This window comes from Kogia breviceps, chromosome 10, assembly GCF_026419965.1.
Source record: "Kogia breviceps isolate mKogBre1 chromosome 10, mKogBre1 haplotype 1, whole genome shotgun sequence".
NCBI lineage: Eukaryota > Metazoa > Chordata > Mammalia > Artiodactyla > Physeteridae > Kogia > Kogia breviceps.
Window position 1 is genome coordinate 69,431,542 of NC_081319.1, and position 12,506 is coordinate 69,444,047.

Consider the following 12,506-nt stretch of genomic DNA (forward strand, 5'->3'; position numbering starts at 1 on the left):
CCGGGGCGTCGTGACGTCATCACGCCCTCCCCGGGCGCTCGGCCTCGCGGGCGGCGCGTCACCCCGGTCGGGGGGCGGGGCTCTCAGCGCCACTGTTCAGAGCTCAGCTTCCCGGGCTCCAGCGGCCCGGGAACCGGGATAAGTAGGACGGCGGCCGCAGCGACTGGGGGTGCGGGGTGGAGCGTGCCCTGTATTTTCTATACGGGTTCCGGGGCCCGGTAGAGGCGCGCCGAGAGGAGAGGAAAGTGCGGAGGCCCTGGAACCTGGATATGGCGCGAGGCAAGCTGCGCGCGGGCGGGCGGGCTATGGCGCAGGCGGGTTGCGGGGCCGGCGCTGGTGGCGGGGCCCGTTGCCTGGCGGTCTGTCGGCGGAGTCGCCCTCGGGGGCTGTCAGGTTGGTGGCTGCGGGGAGAGTGGGTCCACCGTGCCCAGGTGGGAGGCCGGGCGGGCGCAGGGCCCCGGGAAGGTCCCGAGCCCGGCTTGCCCACCCTCCTCCGGCCCTAGCCCGGTGGCCGGGAGGCTGGACGGCGGCCTGACCCTCCCCCACCCCGGGTTCTGGCCCCCATCCCGGCCCCTCCATTCCGTCCTGCGACTCCTCCCCCATGACTTCCAAACCCCACCCCGTGACTGCGCCCGCCTCCACCTCTGTGACCCCCACACCCCACCCACTGACCCTAAGACCTCACCAGGTAATCCTCACTTCTTATTCAATGACTCTGCCAACCCAGGAATTTCCCCAGCACTGCCCAGGGACCCACCACCCTCATCTCTAAACCAGTGACTCACGACCCGAGATCCCTACATCCCCCAAAACGTCAGTGACCCCACTGGTCTGGTAACCCCCTCCACTTCTACCCTGTGTTCCCCCACAAACTTGGTGACTCCCCCCAAGCCTTTCCTGGTAACTCCTAAGCCATACCTACTAAAATAGTTTCCCACCCAGTTGTCTTCTACATAACCCTCAGTATCTGATAATCCCTTCTTTGACCTGTAACTTCATGATCCTCATTCCATGTGCCCCCTTCATCCTAAAATCACCTCCACGGACATCCCTCTCTGCACTCCAGCCCCCCAGTGTTAATCAGCACATGACTTACAAGTGCTCTAGCACCGAGCTGGTGCTCAGGAAGATATAGAGATGAATATTTAGTAGAGATAGTTGGAGTCATCAGAGAAGCTGGATTGAGTGTGTGGTCCCAGATTCAAGTCCTAGCTCTGCCACCGTTGTGCTTTGGGAACCTCGAAGAAGTCCTTTCCTCGCTCTGGACCTCAGTTTCTCATCTGTATTATGATAAGGTTGGGTTAAATGATCTCAGAGTTTCCTTCCAGCTGTGACGTTCTGCAATTCTCAGTCAAGATAATATTTGTTTGCAATCATTTTTGTACTCTGTACTCCTAACTAGAAGTGTACTGTTGTAATCTCAGCCCAGGGTCCACTTGCTTCTTGAACTTTATTCCCTCACTCCTGCGACCCCCCTACACTCTTAATAGTCCGTACCCATTTCTCTTGATCAGGCCTCATCAGTTAACATGTTTGCAGAGCAGGATAAGAGTGCTTCAGCTTGGGGTATTGATGTGATAAGAGATCTGGGTTCTAGTTTGACTCTGGCCTGTAAAGTATGGCACCTTAGGCACACCATTTAGCCTCAGTCTTCACTTCTACTAGGGTAGGTAGGATAATAGCAGTGTTTGAGATAATGCATTCAAAGTATTTGGTACCAGGCCTAGCCCATGGGAGCCCTTAAGTGTAAGCCGAGAAGCTCTTATGGGTCTTACTCTGTCCTGGGTGCTAGGGAGTCAACAGATAATGAACACAGGGGCCACATTTTGCATTATCTTGGTACCCCCCGAGGTCTTGGAATCACTGTCCTCTTATCTCTGCTGTGGCCTCTTCACTTCTCTGGTTTTTTACCTTGCTATCTCCTTAATAATGATTGGCACTTACTGCTGAGCACCTACTGTGCGCCAAGCTTTGTATGTGTAAACTGTTTCCCCTCACAACCCCAATATATCTACCACTATTTCCCATATTTTGTTTGTTTTGGTTTGGTTTTAAACAAATGAACCTGAGACTCACCCAGATGAGTAGCAGAGCTGGGATTTGAACCCACAGTCTTTTATTCCCTTTATATATATATATATATATATATATATATATATATTTTTTTTTTTTTTTTTTTTTTTTTTTTTTTTTTTTTTTGCGGTACACAGGCCTCTCACTGTTGTGGCCTCTCCCATTGCGGAACACAGGCTCCGGACGCGCAGGCTCAGCGGCCACGGCTCATGGGCCCAGCCGCTCCGCGGCATGTGGGATCTTCCCGGACCCGGGCACGAACTGCGTCCCCTGCATCGGCAGGCGGACTCTCAAGCACTGCGCCACCAGGGAAGCCCTGTTCATGACTTTTGACACCACGTGTCCTGAGACCCCTGCACCTTAATACCTCTCTTTAACCTTTGTCCAAATATCCTCTCACTCTATGAGTCCTTGGAGCTCCCACTTACCCTAAGGTGTCTCCCACCTCACTGTCACCCTATCCCAAATCCTCTCATCCTGGAATTCATATACATAAGAGATTGGAAATCTCTTATGAGTGTTCCAGCTGCTTCCCTTCTACCATCCTCAGCCACATCCTGTTACTCAAAACCTTCATCTAAATTAGCCCTTCATCTAGTGAGTGCTTCACCCAGCTTCAGTGAAATGAGCCCCTTCCATCCCAATGTGAACCCATCCTTCAAAATCTATACACCCTCCCATGCTAAGATCCCTCCTCTTCATACTCTTTTCAATATCTTGTGAGATCCTGCCTCTTAGATTCTGGGATCTCATGGCATCTTTCTCATTTTCATCAGTGATCTTTTCAAACCAGAATCATCTTTTACCTTATCCCCCTTCCTGTGCCCTGTCCCAACTCACAGTGCCTTTTTCCTGCCCTACTCTTATTTTTCTCCCTCACCTCACCTCATCCTCACCTGCATCCTCACCTCACCAATCTTGGTAGCATTGATTATGGTGTAAACCTTTCTCCCATCCCAGCTCTGCCCTTTCTTCCACTCTCCCTGCCACTCTCTCCTTCACACACAGCATGGCCAACCACACTTCCCTGGTTTGTCCAGAGAACTACACTTTTCTCTGGGAACCTCTGATAATAGATCACCAAGATCACAATCCTTTAGGTGGCAAGAAGAGAGATCTTGGAAATCCTTCTGAATAAATGTAGCCATGTCTTCTTGACACACTTCCACTCTTCTATCCTGTTTATGAAGCTCTTGCTGCATATGCCTTCAGGGTAGAATGCTTTGAGTGTCAACACCGAGTTAGCCCCATTGTTTTCCAAGCCCTGGGAGGACTTTCCAGTCCCCTCCCACCAGAGGACTGGATGGTGAGTAGCAAAATGTGACATTAAAGATCCACTTCCAAAAGTCAATTCTGTGGGTCACCAAATTCCCAAATTTGGGAATTACTGGGAATTCCCAAATTCCCAGTAATATACTTATTGGCTGTATAGCAATAAATTCAGCAGAGGGCAGATTTAGAGTTAAGGAAGGCATAAATCTTGGGGTCTGCAAATTTTCTGGGTTGATTTTTTTAAAAGGAGCTTTCGCCTTAGATTTGTTTAATCTCTCTTAGGCTACAGAACATATTCTGCCTTGGATCTTAGTTATTTGGGTAGTCTTCTCACCCAGCACCCACCCTCCACCCCCACTATGATTTCCTTGAGAACAGAAGCTGGATTTTCTTTATCTTCCGTTATCTTAATCCTGTCCCATGTATTTAGCAGGTAGTCGGGGAATACTTACTGGATTGAATGAACTCATTCAGAAATTCTGCATCAGGTACAAACAAGTGAAAACAGCTAGTGTCTACATCTACTTTGTAGCTACAACAACCCTTCTCCCCAAATCCCTCCAAACGTGATAATGAGCAGGTCCCTTGATTTAAACATTCTGGAATTTAGACACTTCCTTTTTTAGTCATTGCTTGGGTGGGGAATGGGTGTAAGTGCTTCTTTTTACTGTGTTTCTGGCTAGACTAGAGAGATTGGTTGACATAGTGGCTAGAATACAGTGGTAACAAGGCCAGGGTCTGTCATACCTGGACCAGTTCTCAAGAAAACAGCTAGTTGAAATATTTAGCGGAGGTTGCAGAGACAATCAGAGAAGAGAAGAAATCAAATTGGCAAAATGTTGGTAATTGTTAAAGTTGGGTAATGGGTTTGTGGAGTTCATTATACTATTCCTTCTACCTTTATGTTTGAAATCCATAATATAAAATTGGAGAAAAAGAAGAGGACAGCTAGGTGAACAAGTGCAAATTTAGCACTGTTCCTTGCAAAATATCTCAAAACAAACAAGCTGCTGTTACTGAGTCAGTACTATTATCTTGGTTAAGTAGTATATTTAGTCCCAACCTATTTTTGACCTCTTCTGTTTGTGAGATATCATGATGCTAAATTCAAAAATTAGCTCACTGCAGAAATGTATCATCCTGGCAACAAGCACCTGTGGCATTGGTCCTGCCCTGCTTCCCAGCCCAGGTGTGGTTTCTTGTGTTAAAGGGCTGGACTGGGCCTGAGAAGAGGGAGAGACAGTGGGGGAAGTGAGGGAGAGATCAGAGCTCAACTAGGATCTTCCCCTTCTGGCCTAAACCCTTCAGATTACTGGGAGATTCTAAAAGTATGGAGGTTCATTCATTCATTCACTCATTCATTCACTCCACTAATGTTTGGTGAATATCTCCTGGAGGCCAGGTACTTTTCTCATACCTGGGGATAGAGCAGTGAGTAAAACAAAGTTCCAGGACTTGAGGAGCTCACCTGTTGGGATGAGGCAGAAACATACCATAAACAAGTAAAATATATATTGGGAAAATTAAACAGAGAAGGAAGATAAAGAGTACCAGGAGCCAGGATATTAAATTTTAAGTAGGGTGGTCAAGGAGGGTCTTATTGAAAAGGCAACATTTGAGCAAAGACCCGAGGGAAGTTAAGAGGTGAGCCAAGCATTTATCTGAGGGAATTATATTCTAGTCAGAGGGAACAGCAAGTGCAAAAACCCTGAGGCAGGAGTATGCCTCGTATGTTCAAGAAACATGAGGACACCAGTCAGTATGGCTACAGTAGGGTGGAAAGGAGAAACATAGCAAGAGATGTGGAGGTGGGAGTGGATTGGTGGTAGATCATATTAAGCCTTATAGGCCCCTGGATTTTTTGTGAATTGTGGGTGAGATGGGAGCCATTGGAGGGTCCTAGGCACCCAATTGACATGATCTGACATAAAGGATCATTGTGGCTGCTATGTTGAGAATGAGTTGTAGATGGCAAGGAAACTGATTAGGAAATTATTGCAATAGTCCAGGCAAGACAAGTTGGTAGTTTGTACCCAAAGTAAAGCAGTGCAAGCGTGAGAAGTGGTTGGATTCTGGATATGTTTTGAAAGAGGACCCAACGGGATTTGCTGATGGATTGGAAGTGGCATATAAAAGAAATAGAGAAGTTGAGGATGGCTCCCTCATTTTTGGCCTGAGCAATTTAAGGATGGAGTTCCCATTTGAGCCTGGAAGAAGGATACATTGTAGGAAGGGGAGATAAGGAATTCCCTTTTTTTTTTTTTTTTTTTTTTTGCGGTACGCGGGCCTCTCATTGCTGTGGCCTCTCCCGTTGAGGAGCACAGGCTCCAGACGTGCAGGCCCAGCGGCCATGGCCCACGGGCCCAGCCGCTCCGCGGCATGCGGGATCCTCCTGGACCAGGGCACGAACCCATGTGCCCTGCATTGGCAGGCGGATTCTCAACCACTGCACCACCAGGGAAGCCCAGGAATTCACTTTTGAATATGTCAAGTTTGAGATGTTTTTGGACATGAAGATGTTAAATTAGCAGCTGGATATACAAGTCTGTTAGACTTGCTAGTCAATTTCTGCCCTCCTGGGAACTGAAAGAACACTATTACTGGGCAAGAGACAAAGGAGTATGGTGAGAAGAACACAAGTGGCTCAGGTGTGAGGCCCAGCTCTGCCACCAGGTAGCTCTGTGATCCTTTCAGACTCCTCTGGCAGCTCTGGCCTCTGTTTCTTCATCTGCAAAATGACAGCTTTAGACTAGAAATGAGTTGTCTTCTCAGCTCCTGTGTGAGAGTCGATGAAGTAGTGAGTGCATAGAGCAAGGGAGATAATATAACTGTACGTATATCTGAGAGCATGTTGGAAACTGCTGAGCTCTACACAGCGTAGTGGCGTTGGTGTTAAGAGGCCTCCCTTCCTTTGCTAAAGCAATACCCAGTGAGTGCCTGCCATGTTCTGGGCACTGGACACAGAGGATCCGATGACAGAGAGATGCATCCGTGCCCTCGTGGAACACTACAGACGAGCCGCCTGGTGTAGCTTCACTGCTGAGTATAGAGGGAGTAGGCTGGAGTCTGATGGTCTGGTGTGGTGTTGGCCAGGGAAAGCTTGTTCTTGACCTGGGTCTGGGAGAAAACTACGTGGATGTTGGAGATGAGGCAAGATGGTAATCCAAGTGAGGAAAAAGTGGGCATCCTAGCTAGGGCTGGAGGAAGAGCTGGTGGGACTCAGTTCCTTCCCTCCGTTGTTTTTTTTTTTTTTTTTAATACTTATTTGGTTGTGCTGAGTCTTAGTTGCAGCATGGGGGCTCTTTAGTTTTGGCTTGTGGGCTTCTTAATTGTGGCAGGTGAACTCTCAGTTGCAGCATGCATGAGGGACCTACTTCCCTGACCAGGGGTTGAACCCAGGCCACCTGCATTGGGAGTGTGGAGTCTTAACCACTGCTCCACCAGGGAAGTCCCCCACCCTCCTTCATTTTTTCACTCAGCATTTACTCCTCTGCCAGGAACTTCTCTTAGGGAGCTTATAGTTCTGTAGCAGATGAAGGGTTTCTTTGTTTCTTTTGGCCACACTACGAGGCAGGTGGGATCTTAGTTCCCCGACCAGAGATCGAACCTGCGCCCCTGCATTAGAAGCACAGTGTCTTAGCCACTGGACCGCCAGGGAAGTCCCTAGATGAAGGGTTTCAAATCTGGTCTCAATTAGATCTAATTCACAATAAGTAGGGTTGATTTAGGATTCAAATTTGAGCTAAAGAGTTCAGTTAGTTACGTGACCTAGTAGTATTATTCATTTAGTATCTGTGGGCACATTCTTTGTTTGGTGCTGATTAAGCTGAAATGCATGCTCTCCGGGAACTTAAATTATAATCAGTTTAACAGAAAATAGGATGTGTGATTTTCACCCAAAAAAAGTTGAGTTTAAGGAAAAAAAAAACCTGGCAGAGTATTCCTTTCACTGCATCTGGAAGCACAGACGTCTAATCCTTGTGTCATTTAGATGTTGATGCTTATATTTTAAGGAGAGTCTCTGACCAGCTAAACAAGAATACAAGATATAGGGAATTCCCTGGCTATCCAGTGGTTAGGACTGTGCACTTCCACTGTAGGGGGCACAGGTTCAGTCCTTGGTCGGGGAACTAAGATCCCACATCCTGTATGCTGTGCAGCGTGGCCAAAAATAAATTAATTAATTAATTTAAAAAATACGAGATATAGCCCATCTTAATGATCTGGTCACTAACAAAATTAGAGTGGATATGTAACTAGCATCTTTCACTTAACAGAATGGGAAAATTTTGTTCTGGTGAGTAAAAATAAAAAGAACAACTGAGCTACAAATCCAAGTGCAGCTGAAGCCATTATCTTTTTTAAAAAATAAATTTATTTTATTAATTTATTATTTTTGGCTGTGTTGGGTCTTCGTTGCTACACGCAGGCTTTCTCTAGTTGTGGCAAGCTGGAGCTACTCTTCCTTGCGGTGCGTGGGCTTCTCATTGCAGTGGCTTCTCTTGTTGCGGAGCATGGGTTCTAGGCACGCAGGCTTCAGTAGTTGTGGCTCACGGGCTCTAGAGCGCAGGCTCAGTAGTTGTGGCACACGGGCTTAGTTGCTCTGTGGCATGTGGGATCTTCCTGGACCGGGGCTCAAACCCGTGTCCCCTGCATTGGCAGGTGGATTCTTAACCACTGCGCCACCAGGGAAGCCCTGAAGCCATTATCTTTAACTGGTGGCCTTAAGCTACTGACAAAACCTTAGATGCCTCTTGCCCTGGCAGCTATCAGTCAAGGTATGGAAATGTGAGTGTCCATGTGAGGGTCTCACAAATCCTATGTCTCTGTTTTGCTGCTTGAAGTGCAGGGCCTACTTGGGCTCCTTACTTATAGTTCAGAAAGATCTGGGATGTTTCAAAGCTTCAGTGTATTAGACTGACACCGGCTGGAAGTTGGAGCGCTTCTTCTACTGCTTCCTGGTTAACCCTTGCCTTCCATAATGTTTCATCTCAGAGAAGCCCAGATGTAACTTGTTAGCCTGGTACTGTTTCTTACTGCATAACTTTTCATTTGTTGGAAGTCCCTGCTGCTTTGGGATAGCTGATAAAGCATGAGACCCATGCAGTTAAGATAAGCTCAAGGAACTGGGAGCTCCTTGAGATTGTAGAACTGAGCCAAGGCTTAGATGTAGAGGGTGTGGCAGGGGTACCTAAGACCAAAGTTCTCTCTGTCTGAGAAGATCATCCTTTCAATCTAGGAGGTACTGTCCCAAAACCACAGAAGCAGTGAGGGAGAAAAGCAGCCCCTGCTCATCTGCCACTTCAGCCAGACCCACCCTCTTGACCAGCCTGGGGACATACCAGGCTGGGGAGCCAGTATATCCTCAGGTCCTGTGTAGATTTGCTGTTGCTTCATGCTCAGCTTGATCACGTTTCCATCTGATACTTGAGAATGGCATCCATGAATTGGAAAGCTGAGTTTTCAGATGTGGTTTTGCTACAAACCGGTACATCATGGAATCTATCCTGTCAGCCCTGGAGTAGCCATGCCTTGTTAGGGGAGAATCATAGATATTCCTCTAGCCAACACAAGGAGTGCAAAGCTTGCTTTTAGACTTTCTTCTTTTATTCTTATATTTTTATTTATTTATTTTACATAGGTAACACATTCACAGGGCTTAAAATTTTTTTTCTAAGTGTGAAAGATACGCAGTGAAAAGTCACCCTTCCATCAGTGAAAAGTCACCCTTCCATCACTGTGCCTGTCACTCAGTTATCCTTCCACAGGCAACCTTGATTAGTAATTGCTTCACTGTCTTTCCATAGATTTTTTTATGGCAGTGGCAGCATACAAAAGGCACTGTTTTGTACCTTGAAATTTTTATTCAATATATTTTAGAGATCTTTCCATGTCAGTATGTAAGGAACATCCTCATTTATTTATGTCTACATAATAAGGAAGTTCTATATTGATAGACATTTATGCTGTTTGGAATTTTTTTGCTATTACATGCAGGGATGCCATGAATAACCTTGGACGTGTGCCATTTTTCACACATGTACGTCTACCTGTAGACTAGACATGAAGTTGCTGGGTCAGATGGTGTGTACATTTGTAATTTTGATTGATAACTGCCAAATTGCCCGACATAGAGCTTATACCAATGAATACTCCCACCAACAATGTAAGACTGTGCCTGTTTCCCCATAGCCTCAGGGACATAGCTTTTTTCGTTTTTTTTGGCCGCAGCGTGGCATGAGGGATCCTAGTTCCCCGACCAGCGATCAAACCCGCGCCCCCTGCAGTGGAAGTGCGGCGCCTTAACCACTGGACAGCCAGGGAAGTCACACAGGGACATTGCTTTGAGTTCAGAATATACAGACTACCTTCAACATAGGATACTGAATCATGGGGCCCCACTGTGACACTCTATTCCACAAGACACACAAAGCACCACACAGCCCAGTTTGAAGAATACCACAATTAAAAATATATATTTTAAAGAGTAACTGGACCTCTGGTGGTTATAAGAGAAGAAAGGAAGAAAAAATCCTAGAGGAAGAAGTTCCCTACCTCAGTACTTAAATTGGCATAAATTAGAGGAAGAATAGGTATCTGTCTTTGCAGAACCAAGGAGGGATGAGATGCCAGTAGTATCAATCATAGGAAGGCTGTGGGGAGAGTAAAGGAAAACTCCCAGAGGGCGGAGCTGGGCAACCAAGCAGACGGGTTTAGTGTCCACTGTAGAGCTGCCTCTCAGTTCAATGCTGGTATCTTTTCATTTCAGCGACTTTTTTTTTTTTTTTTAAGATTATACCCCCTCCTTTTAGCACTACTGTTCATTTCATTTTGGCCTCTCCTGCCCTCTTCTCATTTGGAGTTTAGGTTTCTGCGAGCTGGAGCTGGTTGAGTGTTCAGCCTAGTCTTTTTTCACTTGACGTTGATTTGTTAACCCTCCACTAATCCAGATGGTCTTTGTGGTTCTTGTCTGAAACGTTTAAACAAGCATCCTGTGCAAGTAGCTCTTGTTTTCTGTCCATTCTTTTCGTGGGATGAATTATGAAGATGAGATGATTATATCTCAGATCCTGAACCTTTCCTGGTGGGGTTAAGCATTGACAGATTGTTCTCTGGAGAACCTGGGGCCCCTATAGTGCCATTAGCAATGCACGCTTGTGTCTGCCTCTCCTGGCCTTGCCAACACTGATGGTTCAAATTTTTTTTTTTTTTTTTGTAATTAATAGACTGTTTCTTAGAGCAGTTTTAGGTTTGCAGAAAAACTGAACAGAAAGTACAGAGAGTTCCTATATACTCCCTTCCTCCCCAATCCCCCGCCCCCAGTTCCCAGTTTCCCCTGTTAACATCTTACGTTGGTGTAGTATATGTGCTACAATTGATAAACCAATGTTGAGGCATTATTATTAATTATAAGTCCATAGTTTACAATCATGGTTCACTCTTTGTGTTGTACATTCTATGGGTTTTGACAAATGTATAATGTCAGTTATCCACCATTATAGATTTTTGCAGAATAGTTTCACTGCTCCAAAAATGACCTGTGCTCCACCTGTTCATCCCTCCTTCCCTCTCACCCTACACCCTTGGCAACCACTGATCTTTCCCCTGTCTCTATAGTTTTTCCTTTTCCAGAACATCATATAATTGGAATGATACTGTATGTAACTTTCTCAGATTGGCTTTTTTGATTTAGCAAAATGCATTTTAAGGTTCCTCCATGTCTTTTCGTGACTTAATGGCTCTTTTTATTGCTGAATAATATTTCATAGTATGAATGTACCACAATTTGTTTATTGAAAGACATCTTGATTGCTTCCAGTTTTGGGCAATTATGAATAAAGCTGCTGTAAACATCCATGTGCAAGTTTTTCTGTGGACATACGTTTTCAACTCAATTGGGTAAATACCTAAGAATAGGATTTCTGGATCTTATGGTAAGAATATGTTTAGCTTTGTAAGAAACTGCCTAATTGTCTTGCAGAATACCGTTTTGCTGTACCATTTTGCATTCACACCAGCATTTGGTGTCGTCAGTGTTTTGAATTTTGGCTCCTGTAATAGTGTGTAGTGATATCTCATTGTCTGTTGGATGTGAGTACTTTTACTTTGATTTTTGGTAATTTGATAAGTATGATATCATCATGATTATTCTTTCTTGTTCTTTAATTACTAATTAAACTTTTTTAAAAATATTAGTGTTTTTTGCTATGTGAATTCTTATTGTAGCCTTATTTGTCCAGTGGGAATTTGATAATGTTCTTCGAGGTTTGTAAGTGTCTGCATGTGGTTTTTCTTTCTACCTAGTATTTTTTATTGTGGTAAAATACACAGAACATAAAATTTGCCATCTTAACCATTTTTAAGTGTACAGTTCAGTTACATGTGTTTTTTTTAAAATTTATATTGGCATATAGTTGATTTATAATATTGTATTAGTTTCTGCTGTACAGCAAAGTGAATCAGTTATACATATACATATATCCACTCTTTTTTAGATTCTTTTCCCTTATAGGTCACTACAGAGTATTGAGTAGAGTTCCCTGTGCTATACAGTAGGTCCTTGTTAGTTATCTATCAGTTATATGTATTTTTAATATCATGTGTTATGTTTTATTTCTTTAGTATTTTCCCCTAATGTCGAGGGTTTTTTTTAAGCCAACTCTTCCTTTTGACTTGATTTTCTTATGCTTCAAAAGTCCAAAACTCCCTTCTTATCCTGGTTGAGATCTGGATATTGTTCCATTTTGATGAACGGGTAATATAAATTTAACCTTTTTGTCTCAGGGTGATGTTTTAAATGACATGACGTGTCTAAATAACCGTGATGATCCAGTTCCTCCTGATGCTGATGGAATGTTTCATTTTCAAATAGCCCTTCTCAAGCCAGCAGTGATCCCAAGCTGAATTCCAGAAACAATTGAGATGTAACCTCATCATATCTGTATTAATTTGCTTGTTGATGTAAAGTGATATCCTTAGGGTGACCCTTCCAAATTGCCTTTATTCTGCACTTTTCTTTTCATGGACTAAAGGTGGGTTTGAAACTCCCCCATGATTGCTCTGTTGAATGTTTACAAACTAAGGTGTTAAAATTCACTTAAACATTTGGCCGAAAATTAGATTTTTAAGTTATCTGTTTTAGTTTAAATGAATGCCATTCT

At 44.6% G+C, this 12,506-nt stretch overlaps 1 protein-coding gene across 8 annotated transcripts in view; it reads left to right on the forward strand.

Annotated features, from left to right (window-relative positions):
• The first annotated feature begins 56 nt into the window (after nucleotides 1-56).
• Nucleotides 57-12,506, forward strand: part of ZNF76 (zinc finger protein 76) — a 32,783-nt gene continuing 20,333 nt past the window's right edge. For 3 of the 8 annotated variants that reach the window (XR_010835059.1, XM_059076370.2, XM_059076372.2), the window contains exon 1: nucleotides 57-393. The gene's annotated coding sequence lies outside the window, so the exon portion shown is untranslated. The remainder of the gene's footprint in view (nucleotides 394-12,506) is intronic. The other 5 variants (XM_067006065.1, XM_067006068.1, XM_067006066.1 and 2 more) reach the window with 3 other exon arrangements.